The following is a 21,214-nucleotide window of genomic DNA, read 5'->3' on the forward strand; positions in this document are numbered from 1 at the left end:
AAAATCGTAAATAATGCACCATAATGCATTCTGACGAAAAATAAAAATTATTATGAATACAAATAAAATAAAAGAAGCCTCCCGTGAGTTACTACAAGCTATAAAGTAGATTTTAAAAACGTTTTATAGAATAAAAGCTCCCTGCAGGACGTTGTAGAAATGCGTGTGTGCACCACGACAAAAGAGCCCCATTCACTTTACATCGGGGTTGTTTGCGTGGTGCCGACACGTAAATGTCACAAAGTTCGTGACTCCACCACGCAATGCGGTGTTAAGGAGTCGTGGTGGAGTCACGCATTCTGGTGAGATCAGGTTGGTTTTATCTATCAGTATGTGATACTCGACAGCTGTGCTACGAATAAGCAGAGATGGCAAAAGTACACACATCCTTTACTCAAGTAGAAGTACAGATACTCGTGTTTAAAAATACTCTGGTAAAAGTAGAAGTACTGACTAAACTTCTTTACTCAAGTCAAAGTAAAGAAGTATGGGCTTTGAAATGTACTTAAGTAAAAAGTACCCATAACTACCAGCTGTTTTAAAGAGCAACTGACCTCCCTTTAACTGTTAAGCCCCAAGGTCCCCCTCGGCGGGCACTTTTTCTTTTACGACACTGTGTCTCAGGGGATCTTAATATTTAAGAACCTATTAATGTGTTATACCAGATTAACGGGAATAATCTCAGCTAACTGACGATACAAACCATGTTTACCAAAACAAAACACAAGTCTCATAAGAAGCATCTAAATGACCCCTGAGCGAAAAATGCTAACGCACTTTGGCAAAGAACAAGATAAAATATACCTTTATTACTTATCGTAGCTGCACATACAAGATATCCGATTAAAGCTGAGGTTCCACAGATTATTTAGGTATATAGTATCATCACTGAGTGATCCGAACCTGCGACAGGGGAAGCAAACGCAGACATCACAACACGTACCTTTACGTAGCTTTTACGGGAGGTCGTCTCACCGTAGCTGTCAATCTGATCAAAAGACGTGTTCAATGGCATTACAACGAGAAAAAACGCGGCTGAATCGGTTAATCCATAGGTTCTGTTACGGCCTATAGAATTTTGGACCCCAAAGCAAAAGACTGGAGAGAGATGGTCAATAAACAAAAAGCTTTATTCAAGCAGAGAACAAAAAATATGGCAGTGGAGTCAGGAAGTTGGCTGGCAAAAATCCAAACAACGAGGAGAGCAGCGAGACACACCGGAGGGTCGAAACACAGAGGAATGATCTGGCAGGGAAGTGGCATGAGGACCGGGCTTTTATATCTACAGGTAAAGAGGTGAGTGGAAACAGGTGTGCCTCGTCTGCTCAGAGGCCAAGTAAATAAAGCTTTATGGCAGCCTGCGAGGAACACGAATGGCAGCTTTTAGAGCACTTTGTACGACACGGTTTCACAGAGTTCATAGACTTTATTTTCATGTTTTTTTTGAGGATTTCTCAGGTGTTTCTTTTGGACTGATGTGATTTTCTTTGTGAGCAATTTGAGAGCGTTAATATCATAATATTAAATCATATTCATTTAAAGAGGTTGTTTTTCTTTACTCGTTGTTATTGATTTGAACACAGCCATGTGACTGGCTGCATGGGAGGAGCTTATACGTTTTACAGGAATGTGTTTTCTACTCAGAATAGACTCTTTCTATTGGCCAAGGTTCACTTTACAACACATTGAATTATGACGAATATTTCGTTTTTAAAATATTTTATTTGGTATACATGTCCAGACATTGAACATTAAAGGGGCCACATGCTGCTGATGTTCAGGTGTATATCAGTGTCTCTACTTTAAAGAGTCCTCTCCTGCTGATGTTCAGGTGTATATCAGTGTGTAGTGTCTCTACTTTAAAGAGTCCTCTCCTGCTGATGTTCAGGTGTATATCAGTATGTAGTGTCTCTACTTTAAAGAGTCCTCTCCTGCTGATGTTCAATGTATATCAGTATGTAGTGCCTCTACTTTAAAGAGTCCTCTCCTGCTGATGTTCAGGTGTATATCAGTATGTAGTGTCTCTACTTTAAAGAGTCCTCTCCTGCTGATGTTCAGGTGTATATCAGTATGTTAGTGTCTCTACTTTAAAGAGTCCTCTCCTGCTGATGTTCAGGTGTATATCAGTATGTAGTGTCTCTACTTTAAGAGTCCTCTCCTGCTGATGTTCAGGTGTATATCAGTATGTAGTGCCTCTACTTTAAAGAGTCCTCTCCTGCTGATGTTCAGGTGTATATCAGTATGTAGTGTCTCTACTTTAAAGAGTCCTCTCCTGCTGATGTTCAGGTGTATATCAGTATGTAGTGTCTCTACTTTAAAGAGTCCTCTCCTGCTGATGTTCAGGTGTATATCAGTATGTAGTGTCTCTACTTTAAAGAGTCCTCTCCTGCTGATGTTCAGGTGTATATCAGTATGTAGTGCCTCTACTTTAAAGAGTCCTCTGCTGCTGATGTTCAGGTGTATATTAGTATGTAGTGTCTCTACTTTAAAGAGTCCTCTCCTGCTGATGTTCAGGTGTATATCAGTGTCTCTACTTTAAAGAGTCCTCTCCTGCTGATGTTCAGGTGTATATCAGTATGTAGTGTCTCTACTTTAAAGAGTCCTCTCCTGCTGATGTGCAGGTGTATATCAGTATGTAGTGTCTCTACTTTAAAGAGTCCTCTCCTGCTGATGTTCAGGTGTATATCAGTATGTAGTGTCTCTACTTTAAAGAGTCCTCTCCTGCTGATGTTCAGGTGTATATCAGTACGTAGTGTCTCTACTTTAAAGAGTCCTCTCCTGCTGATGTTCAGGTGTATATCAGTATGTAGTGTCTCTACTTTAAGAGTCCTCTCCTGCTGATGTTCAGGTTGTATATCAGTGTCTCTACTTTAAAGAGTCCTCTCCTGCTGATGTTCAGGTGTATATCAGTATGTAGTGTCTCTACTTTAAAGAGTCCTCTCCTGCTGATGTCAGGTGTATATCAGTATGTAGTGCCTCTACTTTAAAGAGTCCTCTGCTGCTGATGTTCAGGTGTATATTAGTATGTAGTGTCTCTACTTTAAAGAGTCCTCTCCTGCTGATGTGCAGGTGTATATCAGTATGTAGTGTCTCTACTTTAAAGAGTCCTCTCCTGCTGATGTTCAGGTGTATATCAGTGTCTCTACTTTAAAGAGTCCTCTCCTGCTGATGTTCAGGTGTATATCAGTATGTGGTGTCTCTACTTTAAAGAGTCCTCTCCTGCTGATGTTCAGGTGTATATTAGTATGTAGTGTCTCTACTTTAAAGAGTCCTCTCCTGCTGATGTTCAGGTGTATATCAGTATGTAGTGCCTCTACTTTAAAGAGTCCTCTCCTGCTGATGTTCAGGTGTATATCAGTATGTAGTGTCTCTACTTTAAAGAGTCCTCTCCTGCTGATGTTCAGGTGTATATCAGTATGTAGTGCCTCTACTTTAAAGAGTCCTCTCCTGCTGATGTTCAGGTGTATATCAGTATGTAGTGTCTCTACTTTAAAGAGTCCTCTCCTGCTGATGTTCAGGTTGTATATCAGTATGTAGTGTCTCTACTTTAAAGAGTCCTCTCCTGCTGATGTTCAGGTGTATATCAGTGTGTAGTGTCTCTACTTTAAAGAGTCCTCTCCTGCTGATGTTCAGGTGTATATCAGTATGTAGTGTCTCTACTTTAAAGAGTCCTCTCCTGCTGATGTTCAGGTGCATATCAGTATGTAGTGTCTCTACTTTAAAGAGTCCTCTCCTGCTGATGTTCAGGTGTATATCAGTATGTAGTGTCTCTACTTTAAAGAGTCCTCTCCTGCTGATGTTCAGGTGTATATCAGTATGTAGTGTCTCTACTTTAAAAAGTCCTCTCCTGCTGACGTTCAGGTGTATATCAGTATGTAGTGTCTCTACTTTAAAGAGTCCTCTCCTGCTGATGTTCAGGTGTATACTGTATCAGTATGTAGTGTCTCTACTTTAAAGAGTCCTCTCCTGCTGATGTTCAGGTGTATATCAGTATGTAGTGTATCTACTTTAAAGAGTCCTCTCCTGCTGATGTTCAGGTGTATATCAGTATGTAGTGTCTCTACTTTAAAGAGTCCTCTCCTGCTGATGTTCAGGTGTATATCAGTATGTAGTGTCTCTACTTTAAAGAGTCCTCTCTTCCTGATGTTCAGGTGTATATCAGTATGTAGTGTCTCTACTTTAAAGAGTCCTCTCCTGCTGATGTTCAGGTGTATATCAGTATGTAGTGTCTCTACTTTAAAGAGTCCTCTCCTGCTGATGTTCAGGTGTATCAGTATGTAGTGTCTCTACTTTAAAGAGTCCTCTCCTGCTGATGTCCAGGTGTATATCAGTATGTAGTGTCTCTACTTTAAAGAGTCCTCTCCTGCTGATGTTCAGGTGTATATCAGTGTGTAGTGTCTCTACTTTAAAGAGTCCTCTCCTGCTGATGTTCAGGTGCATATCAGTATGTAGTGTCTCTACTTTAAAGAGTCCTCTCCTGCTGATGTTCAGGTGTATATCAGTATGTAGTGTCTCTCCTTTAAAGAGTCCTCTCCTGCTGATGTTCAGGTGTATATCAGTGTCTCTACTTTAAAGAGTCCTCTCCTTCTGATGTTCAGGTGTATATCAGTGTCTCTACTTTAAAGAGTCCTCTCCTGCTGATGTTCAGGTGTATATCAGTATGTAGTGTCTCTACTTTAAAGAGTCCTCTCCTGCTGATGTTCAGGTGTATATCAGTATGTAGTGTCTCTACATGTCTCCATGCTTTAATGTTCAAAAAGCTCTTTATTGTTCTCATACTGCCTGTGCTGCAGCACCTCTTTTCGCCCTCTGTCTGAAACCAGAGCCAGTCTGCTCTGATTGGTTAGCTGGCCAGCTCTGTTGTGATTGGTTCACCGCTTAGCCCATCACGTGTAATGTGTCGGAGCGCTCGCCAATAGAAGCGTGAGTGTTACGTACGCAGACCATTTACATGCATAAAATCTAGTTCACCCACTACAGGAAAGGGCAACCGCAAAAAGCATCATAGAATTATTCAGGCTTATCGGTAAGTAAAATACACAAATTGAAGGTTGTGTGTTCAAAACTTCTTACGCAAACTTGCAGCTGAGCGTGCAAACATCAATCAATTAATCCGAGGGGGAAATGATGTAAAAAATACCCCTCTTTGTTCGCAGAATCATAAAAAGAATACTCATGATGAAGTAGTACACGCCGGATGCATATGCACAGCAAAACATGCTTGCTTTAGTGATGATACTGAATGGCAGTGTCTGTTGAGCGGTCATGTGAACCGTTGTGGTTGCATTTGGCTTCCTCTCCACATCTCATGACATCCTTTGAGAGCAGGCACCCAACACCGGAAGGGAGAGGCCGAGATAACCGGCACGAGTTCAGGGATACACATTAGAACAAACCTTTTTGATCAAGAGCAAACTGACAACTCGTGTGTGGTGCATCGTGCAGGGATCAAACATCCGGAGTGTCCATATATTGCCACTCAGGATGTGATGGCTGCCTGCTCAATAACCTCTGAGTCAACGCGGCCTCATAGCACCCTGAACGCTCTTCTCACATGACACATTTAGCACGCTCCAACACGAATTGCATTCCATTATATCTAGTTTAATGCTTGTTCCTGCTTTGCTAAACTGCTTTTGAACAAAGCAGTGTTTCCTTTACCCTGATACTTCTGTGCAACATCTCCAGTTGTTTATCATTGCTTTGACATCGCGCATTTTTTGTTTTCTATAAGTTTTCTACAGCAGCTTTGGCTCTTTACAACTGGTCGAATAGTACATTACATTTTTAAATCACACCTTCGACTCTGGATAGTCGCTGTGAACAAATAAGATAAAATCCAATCCACTTTATTTATATAGCACAGTTTAAAAACAGAGGGTTTGCCAAAGTGCTTCACAATGAACATAACATTATAATAAAATATAATATTACACGATAAGAATAAATACAAGGCACATAAAGGCTATGGACAGACAGTGAAAGCATACAAACAGGTATGACACAGCTCAGACTGGCTGGTAAGCGAGGGAAAAGAGGTGGGTCTTTAGGCGGGACTTAAAAGCTTCAAGAGTGGGCGACAATTTAACACGAGGGGCAGGTCGTTCCAGAGCCCGGGGGCTACCGATGAGAACGCTCGGTCTCCCCTGGTCTTTTTCTTTGTTTTTGGGACTACAAGCAGCAGCTGATCAGCCGACCTCAAAGCCCTTGAGGGGGTGTGTGACTTTGTGGTATGCTAAACTTTTTCTATCCGCCAGAAACGTTTGTGCGGCATCTCTTGCATAACCAGTAGAATTGTACATTTGTTTTACACAAGACATTTTGGACATTTTGGACATTTTTAGTTTGTTTAGTTCTGACCCGCCTCTGAGCACCCCAACTGGGACTTCCTGGTGGTCCGTGAGGTCTCCACTTTCACATTTTTTACAATTTTATTTTTTTCTTCTTGTGTGTCAGTCATCCCCACCAATCAGAAGTGCTGTGCTCCACATGTACCAGCCATTGTTAACCAATCAGAAGTGGCCCATGATAGAAGGTGATAGACAGATTGATCCAATCACGTGCCAAGTATTCTTGAAAGTGCCTACCCTTTCCAAATGGCTTCCAATGGAGCTTTAGATGGTTTGGTGAACCATCTGAGTCAGGTTAGTACTGCTCCATCACATGTTTCTACTACAGGCTGAATCTTAAACAGAAGCTTGACTTTAAAGCAATGGAATTTTCATGTAAGTTTAGTTCTTTCACTCGTAGCTCGGGCTGCGGGGGTGCTAGAGACGGGAGTACGTTGATACGACCTTCCTAGCCGGAGTTATGGCCGCATTTTACAATACACTTCCGTTGGATCGCTTACAAATAAATATCGCAAATCGAATCGGAATATCTGTCAGAAAAATCGCAATTAGATTTTTTCCCAACATGGTGCAGCCCTACTGTGCACCTCCTGGAGCTCCAGGAAGAGAGGGGGTTCTCTTGAGAGTGCCATGCTGCCTCTGAACACCCAACTCGGCCTGCCTTGCGGCTCAAACCCCTCCACTAAACTGGAAGTGCAGACTTGGCTTTGTCCTTCTCCACGCCCCTGGTAAACACGCGGGAGGAGCTCAACACCTTTTGACTCTGGATCTAACACATTCTTATGAAAACGTCCCTTGGTGTATTCTGACCCTGACTCTATAGAAGTCTATGAAAAGATTTCTGACGTGAAAATGGACCATCCACCAGTGACGAGACATTTGCAATGTAATGCCTCGTTAAGAGAACTATGTTAAGTTAAGTGTTGTTTTTAAGATAAGAGTCTTCATTAGAGAGTTGACCAATGGCCTCTAACTAGGGTTCAGGACGGGGTTGCACCGGCTATTGTCCGTGGATGAAAGCAGGTAATCCCTGCTCGCAGTTCTTTGAGTGGAGAACCTCCAACGATCCATTCTCCCTGAAAAAGCTTCTGCTGAACTAAAACCCTCTTTCAGTTTCCTCGGCTTCCTGAACACTAATCACAGCGGAGAACATTTCAAACACTGCATTGTTGCCGCCGTGCTGTGTCAGGTCCCGCCGGGTTACGGCACCCTTGTACACCCTATCGGTTTCGGATGTGGCGGCTCCTCTCAGCCAGGCCTTGGCATTCTCGGGTTACTGAGTGTGCGGTCGGACCTTGCGTGTATCTCTTACACTCGCTCAGGCAGGCAGGAAGTTTCCTGTTGACATGAATGAACCTTTCAATAATGCAGGAGGAGCTCAGGGGAGAAGGGAGGACCAATTACCTCGGTAACTGTTCATGATTAGGCTGGCCGTGAGGATGTGTGTGTGTGTGTGTGTGTGTGTGTGTGTGTGTGTGTGTGTGTGTGTGTGTGTGTGTGTGCTGTGTGTGTGTGTGTGTGTGTGTGCTGTGTGTGTGTGTGTGTGTGTGTGTGTGTGTGTGTGTGTGTGTGTGTGTGTGTGTGTGTGTGTGTGTGTGTGTGTGTGTGTGTGTGTGTGTGTGTGAGAGTGAAAGGAAGAGGAGGAAGCAGAGTGTTTGTTTTGTGTTAGGTGGGCGCACTAGACTAGAGTGTGTTCATGCTCACGATGCTTGTGTGTACAAAGTGTTTATTTGCACGATGATGCAATCGGCTGCGAGTTAGACTTGTTTAAGGTTATTGTGAGGTTTGGTAATGAATAGATTCAAGGGCTTATTATCCGCAGGTTGGCAAAGTCTCAGACTCCTCCAAAACGCACCATTCAAGATACTTAAGATACAAAGAAAATATATATAACAGCGTAATTCAAAGACTCAAGATTCAAAGGCGTTAGTATCACAGCATTAGCTACATCGTGTACATGGAAATGGACTTCTTAAGTCTCAGGCTCGTCCAACAATGCGACATAACACATAAAAACAATAAAATAGTGCAAGAAGAAACGGAGAAGAATAAAATAGTGAGATTGTCTAATCTATATACATGTCATACACATAAAAAGACATAAGCCAAATGTTGCAGAGAAGACTAAATGCAGGGAATGTATACATGTATCATATGAAAGTACACGTGAAAACCTGTCTGAGCAACACGTGTTCGCTTCCTTTGATACGACCTGGTTTCTGCACCCGACTGCTCATCAAGCCGAGCCTTTGTGAGAGCTCCTTGTTATCTGACCAGACTAAACAAGCCAGACTCCACTCGCATACTTGTTTGGCCATAAAAGCAGCGGCGCGGAGCCTCTCCTCTCTGCACAGCCTCCTCTCAGCTCTTTTGAAGTCGTCCCCCGCAGCCCCCCCCCCCCCCCCCCCCCATCAGCCAGCCTCCCATCTGCTGCTCCTTCATTACGAGCCACCACATCACCGGAAAGAGCACAGCAGGCGAACGGAGCGGCGGCGCTTCCTGAACCGAACCTCCTCTCCAATTATTTCCCCTTTCTTCCATTCCAGCATATTTAATTAGCCGTCGACTGTTTGCTTTTATTGACCTAAACACAACCGTATTCCTCCACACCCTGAGCTCGTGAGGCCTCACAAGACGGAGAGTACAACACAAAGGACACACCGACACTTTAAGAGCAGGCAGGTGTCTCAGAACAGATGGAAAGACAACTTTAAGACATGCTGATGATTAGAAGTACAACTTTTATTTATCTAAGGGAATTTAAAATGGAGGATTTGAAGGTAAATATATCTATTTGTAGAGGTGGGGAAAAGTACTCAGATCTTGTACTTTAGAAAAAGTAGAAGTACTCAGATCTTGTACTTGAGTAAAAGTAGAAGTACTCAGATCTTGTACTTGAGTAAAAATAGAAGTACTCAGATCTTGTACTTGAGTAAAAGTAGAAGTACTCAGATCTTGTACTTGAGTAAAAATAGAAGTACTCAGATCTTGTACTTGAGTAAAAATAGAAGTACTCAGATCTTGTACTTGAGTAAGAGTAGAAGTACTCAGATCTTGTTCTTGAGTAAAAGTAGAAGTACTCAGATCTTGTACTTGAGTAAAAGTAGAAGTACTCAGATCTTGTACTTGAGTAAAAGTAGAAGTACTCAGATCTTGGACTTGAGTAAAAGTAGAAGTACTCAGATATTGAGTAAAAGTAGAAGTAATCAGATATTGTACTTGAGTAAAAGTAGAAGTACTCAGGTCTTGTACTTGAGTAAAAGTAGAAGTACTCAGATATTGTACTTTAGAAAAAGTACAAGTACTCAGATATTGTACTTGAGTAAAAGTAGAAGTACTCAGATATTGAGTAAAAGTAGAAGTAATCAGATATTGTACTTGAGTAAAAGTAGAAGTACTCAGATCTTGGACTTGAGTAAAAGTAGAAAGTACTCAGATATTGTACTTGAGTAAAAGTAGAAGCTACTCAGATCTTGTACTTGAGTAAAAATAGAAGTAACTCAGATCTTGGACTTTAGAAAAAGTACAAGTACTCAGATATTGTACTTGAGTAAAAGTAGAAGTACTCAGATATTGAGTAAAGTAGAAGTAATCAGATATTGTACTTGAGTAAAAGTAGAAGTACTCAGATCTTGGACTTGAGTAAAAGTAGAAGTACTCAGATATTGTACTTGAGTAAAAGTACAAGTACTCAGATCTTGTACTTGAGTAAAAGTAGAAGTACTCAGATCTTGTACTTGAGTAAAAGTAGAAGTACTCAGATCTTGAGTAAAAGTAGAAGTACTCAGATCTTGTACTTGAGTAAAAGTAGAAGTACCAGAGTGTAGGAATACTCTGTTACAGTAAAAGTCCTGCATTCAAAATGTTCCTCAAGTGAAAGTAGAAAAGTATTCTCATCAAAATATAGTGAAAGACAGTGAAAGTAGTCGTTGTGCAGATTGGTCCATTTCAGAATAATATATATGATATGTTTTATAATGATTGATCATGAAAGTGTTCTCAAAGCTGGTGAAGGTGCAGCTAGTCTGAAGTACTTTGTAGACTGCAGGGTAGCTGGTGGATTTACTCCAGGTGGAACTAAAGTCTGATTCAACACTTGATTATATTTACCATCATTCATCCAGATCTGTGAAGTAACTAAAGATATTAAATAAATGTAGTGGAGTACACAATTTACCTCTGAATTGGATCGGAGTACAAAGTAGCAAAAACGTATTTACAGAACTTGAGTACTTGGTTACTTTACACCATTGTCTATTTGTCACACACTTGTACATGTACGCAGCGCAGCACACACACTTCACCTGCCACATTACTCAAACATTCAACCCTTGTGTCTTTATGTGTTATTTATGTCTTCCCCTTGACCTTGTGATTTCCCCTTGAAGAGACAGAACGTGAACAGATGTAAAAAAGAAATGGCCTTGCAAACGTTACTCAGTCAGTCAACAACCTCCTAAACATCTGTGCAAAAGTTCTTCTTATATCCGCATCAAATTAAAAGTACACAAAATGGCATTGAAAAAGTCAACCAATCAAGAAGTACCTCAACGACAGAACATCTTTCTTAAAGTTGACATTTGTGAGTTTTAGTTTAGCAAAATCATCCACGCAAATTATGCACGACTGACTTTTGATTGACTCCAAGCAGAAGGGCCACTCCTCTTCAGCAGGACATGGAAGAGCACGCCTCGTCCTCTGGAGAAAAATGGCACCATTGGTTTATTTTTCACACAGCCTTTCGATACCAGATCAGAAGGTGGTGTGATGTTCTTTTGGAATACAAAGTGTCACAGTTTGTCCTCAATTATCTACCGACAGTCAACAATTTGTTGTACTTTCCTCAACCTTTAAAAGTTGTCACTATTGTTACCATCTGCCCCGCATTTCCTCTGCTGACTCATCTGAAACCATGCTGTATTGGAAATACCATTGTTTTCCATCACTGCTGTTTTCATACGTGTTCAAATCTTATACACAAAATATTAATTACTGACGATAAGCAGATATATGTGTGGGTTACATGTTGTAATGTAAGCTGCTTTTACTGTGTGAGTTATCTATTGTGAACTGTTGGATAAATTGTATTATTAATATTTTTATTTTATGTATTATTATCGTTATTATATATATTTTGTATTTTTTTTTTTACAATTTAATAATTGTTTTTATTATTTCTCTTGCCAATTTAATTTCTTGCTTTACTTGAAATAGTATTTATCATGGACATATGCTGCACCCTGTGTATGAAGAGTGCTACACCAAATAAAGCTTTATTATTACTAGTTTGAACCCCAATGCAATGCAGATAGTGTGCATCTTGATGTCTGTCTACAGTAGGCACTAAAGTGGAGCTCCAAATTCTCATGTATTGAGAAGAAGATGGAAGATATACCAAAACCATGTATTGGTCAACTTGATCCAACTTGATCATAGTATAGGTTAAAGGGGACCTATCATGCAAAATGCACCTTTGTATGTCTTTTATACATGAATGTGTGTCCCCGGTGTTCAGGGAACTCAAAAGTGTCAGAAAACACAACCCTCTCTCTTTTCCTCCGACCCAAATCTCTAAAAACGGGGGCTTTAACGGATCTGATACAGACTGATACAGTAGTCTGACATCAGTGACGAGGAGCTCCGCCTATATAACTCTCCACCAATCAGGGGAATGAGAGGTTGCCCATGGTAACAGCATGGTATTGTAAGTCGCTTTGGATAGAAGCGTCAGCTAAATGTAATGTAATGTAACATGACGCTCGTAACTCGGCCCCCTCCTTTGCAGGGGGGCGTGGTCAGCTGCATATAGAGTGAAATGAGGCATGGCTAAAATGCAGGATCTGTTTGGTATTTTGAAAAATAAAGCGTATAAATATACCTTATATAGGTATGACCCTACAATATATTATTCAAATATAGCAGGTCTCCTTTAAAACTCACAAAGCCCCTGAAAAACATGTGCATTTTTTTAAATGTGGGCTACATAAACTTGACTCCTTTTATAACATGCATTCCCTAAGCAGCTCGGTGTGTTGTCCGGTTGTGAAATGTAACCGCAACACGAACAAACCCCAGCTTTTGAAGGTGTGCAGCGATCATTAAAGAACACGAGTAGAGTACACAACACAGGAGGGACATCTGTTTCTAAATCAGTGCGCATTAGCCCACCACTCAGCTATCTGGCCTCCAATATACCGCTCCTCTCTTCAGTTGTTATACGAGGGGTTGTAAACAGACAGATAGCCTCCTGCTTTACTGCCCCCTCCCTTTTCCCTCATTTAGTGACTTCCTCTCCGTGTGGCAGTAAAAGCAGCTTTATTCCTCATTATTCCTCTGGTTTGCTGCAGCTCCAGACGGCAGGATCAAGTTGGGGTCAGCCAGGTTCTTGTTTGCATGTGAGGGGGGGGGGGGCTGCTGCTCCAGACCCCTTCATTTAGATTTAACACAGATATGGGCTGATTAGAGAGACTCACGCTGAGCTGCTTTGATGTTTGTTCCAGAGGTGAAGAGTACACAGAGACAGTGGAGATATGAGCTGACAGGTCAAAAAGAGTTTATGTCGATGAGGTCAGAAATGCTGCCGGGAATTATGGCTTTTGATTCAAAAGATTAATAAGTGTTCACATATACAGTATATTTGTAGTGTGCAGAAGTGGACCACACTGTAATATCGGAACAAAAAACTCAAGACTCTGAGACGGTGTTATCCCACAGGCAATAACACTGTTCAATTCCTAAACTCATGTGAAGTGTAATCACATATAGGACAGATCTGTCTTCAGTCTAAATAATCATGTTACAATACATTGTAATTATTACACTTTACAGTACTTAATTTCACATCCTTTTTGATTTAGAGGCAGGGCCAAGATCTTTCCTAAGAGAGTTAATCATTAACACATGAAGGCCAAACTGATGCGACTATAGATTTGGAAACTAGCCGGAACATCCGTAGTGTAGTACCAATGTTTGGCCACTACGAAAATCTGCTTCAACAGCTGACGATCTTTTTGCTAAAACCCATCTCCAATCTGCTCCGTCTCGTCCGAATGGAGAGATAAAAATAACTATGAATTCTGCTAATGCCGCATTTCACAACACAAAGTTAAAGTTTTGAATAAGGGCTGTTTTTTATCCGAATCAGAATCAGAATTCATTTATTTGTCCCGCAACAGGGAAACATTATTAAAACGAAAGAAGTATAGTGCAAATATAGTCAAGAAAATAGACTTTGTTTAGCAAAATCAAGTAGAGACATGTTATTAACAATAAAAAAACGCAATAAGTAAAAAACAATAGCAGATAAGTACAACATGGTAAAAGTAGAAAAAATGGCCATATGATATGCAAGAGTTAGCTGGTACCGCTACTTTAAGTGTTGGTATTAAAATATTTTTTGGCCACTATAATGTCACATGACCGACTTCAAAGTTGTAGCACCAGATAAGAAGTACTTTATTGATCCCAATTTGGCAAATGTTTGCGTCGCAGCAGCATAAAAAGACATGTACAATAAAAACGAAAAGACTAGAAATAAACAGTCCAAAATGAAAACATCTCAATAGAAATAAAATAGCATTAAAAAAAAGTAGAACATTGAACATTTTCCTCGAGGCTCGGCTCACTTCCTGGGGATTCTGGAGTTCGCAGGTTGACTTTCCCTCAGCTGTCACCAAAGTGTGCCTCATCACACCTCAGTGCTTTCTTTATGACGCCGTTCGTCATGCGGACACCACTTCCTCTCCAGCGCGGTCACAGCGGGGTCGCCACATCCCAGACGAACACTAAAAACACGAGGCACAGTTAGACCCCATTTACACACAAACGCATACAAAACGCAAACAAACCGAATATGATATCAAAAAAGTCTTCCGTTCAAACGAGACCGCTCAAAAGCGCTGGAGACGCTGTAGTACATATGCCGGGCCTGTAAGTGGTGCTGTACTTTCGCCACAAAATACACCAAAAGCAGCGAAGAAGACCCCCGAGCATGGTTGCCATGGTTGCCCTTCTGTTTATGCCCCGCGGTGGAAGTAGCAACATGTAGTTCATGTAGTTTCTCCATGTCCACTTGTTGCTGATGGTTGTGGTAGAGGAGCTGTAGATGTTGCACTAACATCTGTAGCATGGTCAGTAGCACTAGCAGTAGCTAATGACCATGCTACAGCAGTGAGCAGCAGAGGTGGGGAGAGGTGGGGCTGGCTATGGCTTAATCGTTATCAGGAAATGATCGGATACGGAGCCGCTTGGCCCCCCAGAGCGTTCCGTTTGCAGATCTATCCACCGTGGGACCCGTTATCGTTTGTGGGGCCTCGTGTGAACGAACGGGCTATACGAAAGAGAAAAGTAGCGGGTACAACCGTTTGCGTTCTCGTGTAAACAGCACCTTATTGGTCAGTGAGTTCGGATGATAGAGTCCGTCCTGAATCATCACCATTCAACGCTTTCAAGCACTCTTCAATCCACATTTAGACATACAGGTATTATTTTCTGTATCACTGGAGTGCACTTTGAGTCTATAAGTATGAATAATAACGGCACTCTGACTGCAGGTAATTGAATAACAAGATGGTACACAAATGATTTAAATACAGCTGAGGCCAACTTTTATTACACCTAGTTTTTAGTTAAGGTGCCGTTTGAGTCCATCGTTTGTTTTGTTGCCTTTATTCAACAGTCTGCAGGAAATAAAGGCAACATTTGATTCTTGGACAAACATCAACTGACGGAGACATTTTTTAGTTTTGTTCTTAACAGCAAATTATTATGAATGAAGCATAAAAGACTAATACATACGGCGGTCGACAAGTACAAACACGGCCCAAAAGACTTCCAAGAACAATGCAAATATAAAAACACAATTTGTCAAATGATGAGACTTCTTCAGCAACTTGACAACACGTAAAAAAAAAACGCCGCATAAACAAAACGCTGCAAATAGAAAACACAACGGGACATGGGGACACTAAAAAGTGACACACACAGAGATCCAGAAACCTTCAGTAATCTGTTCCACAGTGTGTGTTGGAGCTATATCTTGATTGATATTATTTGATAGTTAAACATGTATTTTCTTGCTGTTTTGTTTCTAGTAAGTGTATTATTATTATTCAGTGTTATTATTTAAGTTGATTCAAGTAGTGCTATGCTTTTATTTTGAAGGCATGTTTTGGCATGATCTGGGCACCAGGTGTGCAATCATTTTCTATGTATATTATTGGAAATACTAGAATAAATGGAATAAAGGATATTCTGCCTGGACAATGGACATTATTTCCCTGCCTAAGATTAACTTTCTGGTACCCCAGCTGCAGTTTTAGTTTAAGTTAAGTTTTTCTATTGTATTTCTTTTGTTAGCCGTTATTAGCTGTGGGTGTTTCTCAATGTCGAGGAGGCTTGCTTGGTAGCACATGTACCTCCGAGTGAGTTCCTTAAGAAGCGAGGCAAGAATACCTCCTAGCCTCGGAAAACGAAGAATGGAACAGGCTAGCAGGTGTGCAGGTGTGCGTCATATGAGAGACCCCGCCTTACATTTTCCGCCAAATATTTGGGAAATTGGTCCGTGCGCAAAGCATTGTGGGGATTTTAAGACCGCGGAGTCTACACATGTGCAGCCCAAGCACCCAAGAAGTGCGCCGGACTCTGAGGTTGCGGTCGGATAATCCAAAAATTATGGCTGAAGTCGAAACGTCCATTTAGCTTAGGAACCTTCCTGACGGAGTGAAATGACCCGGAAGTCCCTCAGTGGCAGCCATGATAAGTGCCGTTCCAATTCTCTAGATGAAAGGAAAGGAGGTTTCAAACTTCCTTTATAACCTCCTTTAGCTTAGGAACCACTGGACCTCCCTTACCGAAAGGAGAGGAGAAAATGCTGCCCCACAATGCATTGCAGCCGCAGCATTTGACGTCACTCAACAGTCGGCCGTTCACGGAAACAACCGATTATGACGGAGAAATTATATCATGAAAGTTACGGTGCTTATTAAGCTTTTTAAAACATAGGTGGTAAGTTGCCAAAGTGCTTTGTTTTGAACGTTCATCAGTATTATAATCAAAAAGAGAAATATGAACGTTAGTTTTTACTGAAATGATCAATTAAAGTCAACATCTCACAGTCTTTACTGAGCTGTGTGGAGTTTGTTCAACTTCTAAAAGATGTTTGAATGGTGATATGCACAGTGATAGATGTTAAGGACTAACGTTTATAATAAATACATCTGTATTGATTTTAAGATCTTTAGTTCATACAATGATACGTATTGGGATCATTTGTATTAATGTGGACCGGAGGGCTGCCACTGAGGGACTTCCGGGTCATTTCACTCCGTTAGGAAGGTTCCTAAGCTAAATGGACTACTCGACTGCAGCCTGAGGAAAATATTCGTTGTGGCCAAACGGCGGTACTACACTTCCTTATGGGTTGCTGCTGGGCCCAGAAACACTTTTTCCCGTTGACTAACATGGGGAAAGAGACGTCTGTAAATCGTTGGATATTTTTTTTTAAACTACCCAGTATGAACATTTATTAAAAACATTCGTTCCTCAAGTTGTAAAATGTGAGTTATTTTCCTCTGCATTATGAACACGCATCTGAGAGTGGGAGCTCGGGGGCGGGGCTTAAGGGGAAACTCAACTGCGCATGCTCTATGAGCGCACACGTTTCGCTCTCTCAAAAGTTGACCATGTGGTCCTCATGCGCCAATGAGCAGCTCTCATAGGAAAGAACGAGACCCCGCCTCCCACGCTGTGTCCAGTTCTTATTATACATCCATGGTGCAGCCTCGAAATTTCCCGCAACGAAGGACGCCGGCCTCGGTAGAATTCCAAGGATCCTGGACATTGGAACAGTCCTTCGGCAATGACGTAGCATCCTTGAAATAGTTGCTGCCTTACTCGACATTGAGAAACACCCACTGTGTATTAACTGTGTGTTTGTCATCAGTCCTATGTTCCTGGGTTAGGTCTTTACTGTTTTCCATTTGTTTCACAGTGTGGGTTTGGAGGGAGTTATGATGAGGAGCTGCTCCTGAACAAACTGTACAAATCTACTTGACTTACACCTTTTTATGTGTGGGCGTTTTTTGTTTCCAGTGAATGTGAACAGAAGTACTCTGGCTGTTGTTTGAGCTTTCAGGAACAGGGGGTTCAATAGAGAGTGTGTGGGGATATCAGAGTGAAGTAAAGAGAGAGAGATCCCTTTTCCACCAAATGTTTGACATTGACTGGAACAATGCGTGCCTTTTTCTAGTGTGTAACAAAGACAGCATAAAAGTGCCACGCTAGTAGGGATAGTGAGTAAGTTAATCAAAATGATTCAGTCTTTAAAGGCCGCGACACACCAACCTGAGACCAAAGAACGTGTACCGAAGGCGTCCCGACTTTCACGTCCACTACGTCGGCTACGCCACCCGCCTACGCCACCCGCCTACGAACACACCGCAAAGACTTCAGTTGACGAGTGGCAATGACTGTCCTTACCAGCAGGCAGCGGTAGTGTGTATTCGTCATTCAAAAGAGGCAACAGCCAATCAGAGTGATTTCTTTGGCCGACTTGCTTTGGCCGCGGGAGGTGTGAAACTGTGCCGTAAAGCAACGACGGTGCGGGACACACCAACCTGAGTAGGGCACCGCGAATGCCTCTGACGGCCTCTGACTCCCAACATCGGGTAGGTGTGTCAGGGCCTTAAGGTTGGTTGCTTTGAGGACATATATAATAGTATGTTTCCACGTTAGTATCAGTGACGGTTTCAGACCAATTCCTCTGGGGGGTTCATTTTATAGGAGGGGAATATTTAATGCGGGACAAATAAGAAAAAGACAGTGTTCAAGTTTTGTCTCCGTATAAAGTCATACAGCACCATTTTTTTTTAAATGGTATCAAAGTTAGTTATGTGTTATGACATGAAAACAAAACACATTCTTGTTAACTATGGCTACAGCAAAGACGCATAAAGACGCAAAAATGTCCCAATTCGCCATCAATAAAGTACCTCTTACCCTTACCCTTACCCTTACCCTTATCCTTATCACAATCAGAATCTGAATTCCTCTAGTGCGTTTTTTACCTGCTATGCCACTTTTGCTGTATCGCTGTATATGTCCCTGCTTCTGGACTAATAAAGAGTTAGCTATCTTATTAAATATAGAGTAGAAAAATCACAGATTGGGTTTTGATAGGATGGAGTACGCATTGAGTCTCGCTCCCGAACAGTCCCCCCCCCCCCAGTGCCCGGGCGGTGAACCTCAGATCTGTGTGAGCCTCTGTGTGAACCTCTCAGCATCTCGTCAACCTGTCCACCTGCACTCCTCACATTCCTCCTGAACCTCCACAGTCCAGACACACACCTGCTTTTACAGAACTAATTAACTAAGTTGTGAGGTGGGAATTAGTGGAGTACAAATACTTTGTTACTGTACTTAAGTACATTGTTCTGGTATCAGTACTTTACTCCACTACTTATTTTTCTGACCACTTCTTACATTTTGAACACAAATACCTGTACTTTCTACTTCTTACATTTTGAACACAAATACCTGAACTTTCTACTTCTCACATGTTGAACTCAAATACCTGTACTTTCTACTTCTTACATGTTGAACTCAAATACCTGTACTTTCTACTTCTCACATGTTGAACTCAAATACCTGTACTTTCTACTTCTCACATGTTGAACTCAAATACCTGTACTTTCTACTTCTTACATGTTGAACTCAAATACCTGTACTTTCTACTTCTTACATGTTGAACTCAAATACCTGTACTTTCTACTTCTCACATGTTGAACCCAAATACCTGTACTTTCTACTTCTTACATGTTGAACTCAAATACCTGTACTTTCTACTTCTTACATGTTGAACTCAAATACCTGTACTTTCTACTTCTCACATGTTGAACCCAAATACCTGTACTTTCTACTTCTCACATGTTGAACTCAAATACCTGTACTTTCTACTTCTTACATGTTGAACTCAAATACCTGTACTTTCTACTTCTCACATGTTGAACCCAAATACCTGTACTTTCTACTTCTCACATGTTGAACTCAAATACCTGTACTTTCTACTTCTTACATGTTGAACTCAAATACCTGTACTTTCTACTTCTTACATGTTGAACACAAATACCTGTACTTTCTACTTCTCACATGTTGAACCCAAATACCTGTACTTTCTACTTCTTACATGCTGAACTCAAATACCTGTACTTTCTACTTCTCTCATTTCCCAAATACTATTAGAGTATTTTTAAACACGAGTATCTGTACTTCTACTTGAGGAAAGGATGTGTGTACGTTTGCCATCTCTGGAGGCCGCTGACGTGCACAGAGTATAAGTCAGTGTTCATGCTTTCCTGACAGGAAGCACAGGCTGTACTCGCTGTTGTTGTTTCTCCTCCTTCACCTGGACACTCTGTTCTGTACTCAATCACTGTGGAAGCAGCTAGAACAGTGTCACAACATGTGTGACATGCCCACAGAACGTGTGGGCATATTTTATACTGAGAATCTGTAATAAATGAATCACTTGATTGACCCTAATTGTGTCCTTGGAAAACATAATTCCACTTTAAATAAACTCAAAAAATATCAAAATGCACAAAATGAAAATGTGGCCCCAAACCCTCTTCTTTATGGATCGATATATAAATAACTAATGTATCAGTACAACTAACATTTAACAAATAATTGTACCTAAAAGTCAAAGGTCAAGTTAATGTCCAGGAGATTGGTTGTTCGATATACATTTTGGTTGTTTCAAGGCTACAACAGTTAGTTATTGAGAACACTTTGGGGTTTTTAAGATGGACTTTTAGTAATCCCTCGTGGGGAAATTGTTTCTCTGCATTTGACCCATCCTAGTGTTAGGAGCAGTGTGCTGTGTGGGGAACGGTGCCTTGCTCAGGGACACCTCGGTAGCACTTGGTCTTGCCGGGACTTGAACTGGTGACCTTCCAGTTGCCAAGCAAAGTCCCGACTTCGCCACCACCGCCCCACTTTTAGCCATTGGCGACCATTTAGGGGTGGTTGTAAACCAGTGGGCTAATGAACTGATCCTCAGATCAATCAAGACTGGACCGCCATGTCTTGCTTCAATAGCCGTCGTGTCCTTGGGTAACACACTTCACCCTAAATTGCTCTTGTGGGTATAGTCCACAGTATGGATGTATTACACGTCTGATATACAGTATATAATATGTAATGTAAAGCGCTTTGAGCACCTGTACAAGTGCTAAAATATGAAATTAATTATTATTATTATTTACAGCACACAAACCTATATAACACATACTGTGGGAACGGTACAAAAGAAATCATTCTTGTCTATAAATGTAACTGCAGAAAATAAGTTTTACAAACTATTATGGATGAAAATAGAAACAGCTTTTCTCTACCGAGGACAAATGTGTTTTCATTGCCAGTCTTGAATGCTTCTCGAGAATGACTGTGTGCCGCGGAGTGACCTAGTGTGCTCGTGCTAAGAATGAAAAGTACACCGAGTACCCACCTTGCCCTCTCTCTACTGAGGGCCAGTTGTCTGTTTTGACACTCTTTCACCACATGAATCTTCTGTTGCGCAACGGGGAGGCCACAGCCTGCGGCTAATCTGGGAAAGAATGCAGACAGATGTATTAACAGCAGGAGGGAAGGTACTCGCTGTCATGATGCACACACAGTAAGAACAGGGTTTGTTCAGTTGCTGCAGCCTTGGAGCGTGGCGGTTCCAAGAGGTCAGTAAGGCGAGGGTTAAAGGTGCTCTGATAAAGGACTGGGTGTGACTCATCCCCAGGTAGCACAAAGTGTTCAGAGAGGGTTGGAAATATCAGCGTTAAAAAGTTAGATTATGATGTCAGTGCATGCATGAA

This window comes from Pseudochaenichthys georgianus, chromosome 6, assembly GCF_902827115.2.
Source record: "Pseudochaenichthys georgianus chromosome 6, fPseGeo1.2, whole genome shotgun sequence".
Lineage (NCBI taxonomy): Eukaryota > Metazoa > Chordata > Actinopteri > Perciformes > Channichthyidae > Pseudochaenichthys > Pseudochaenichthys georgianus.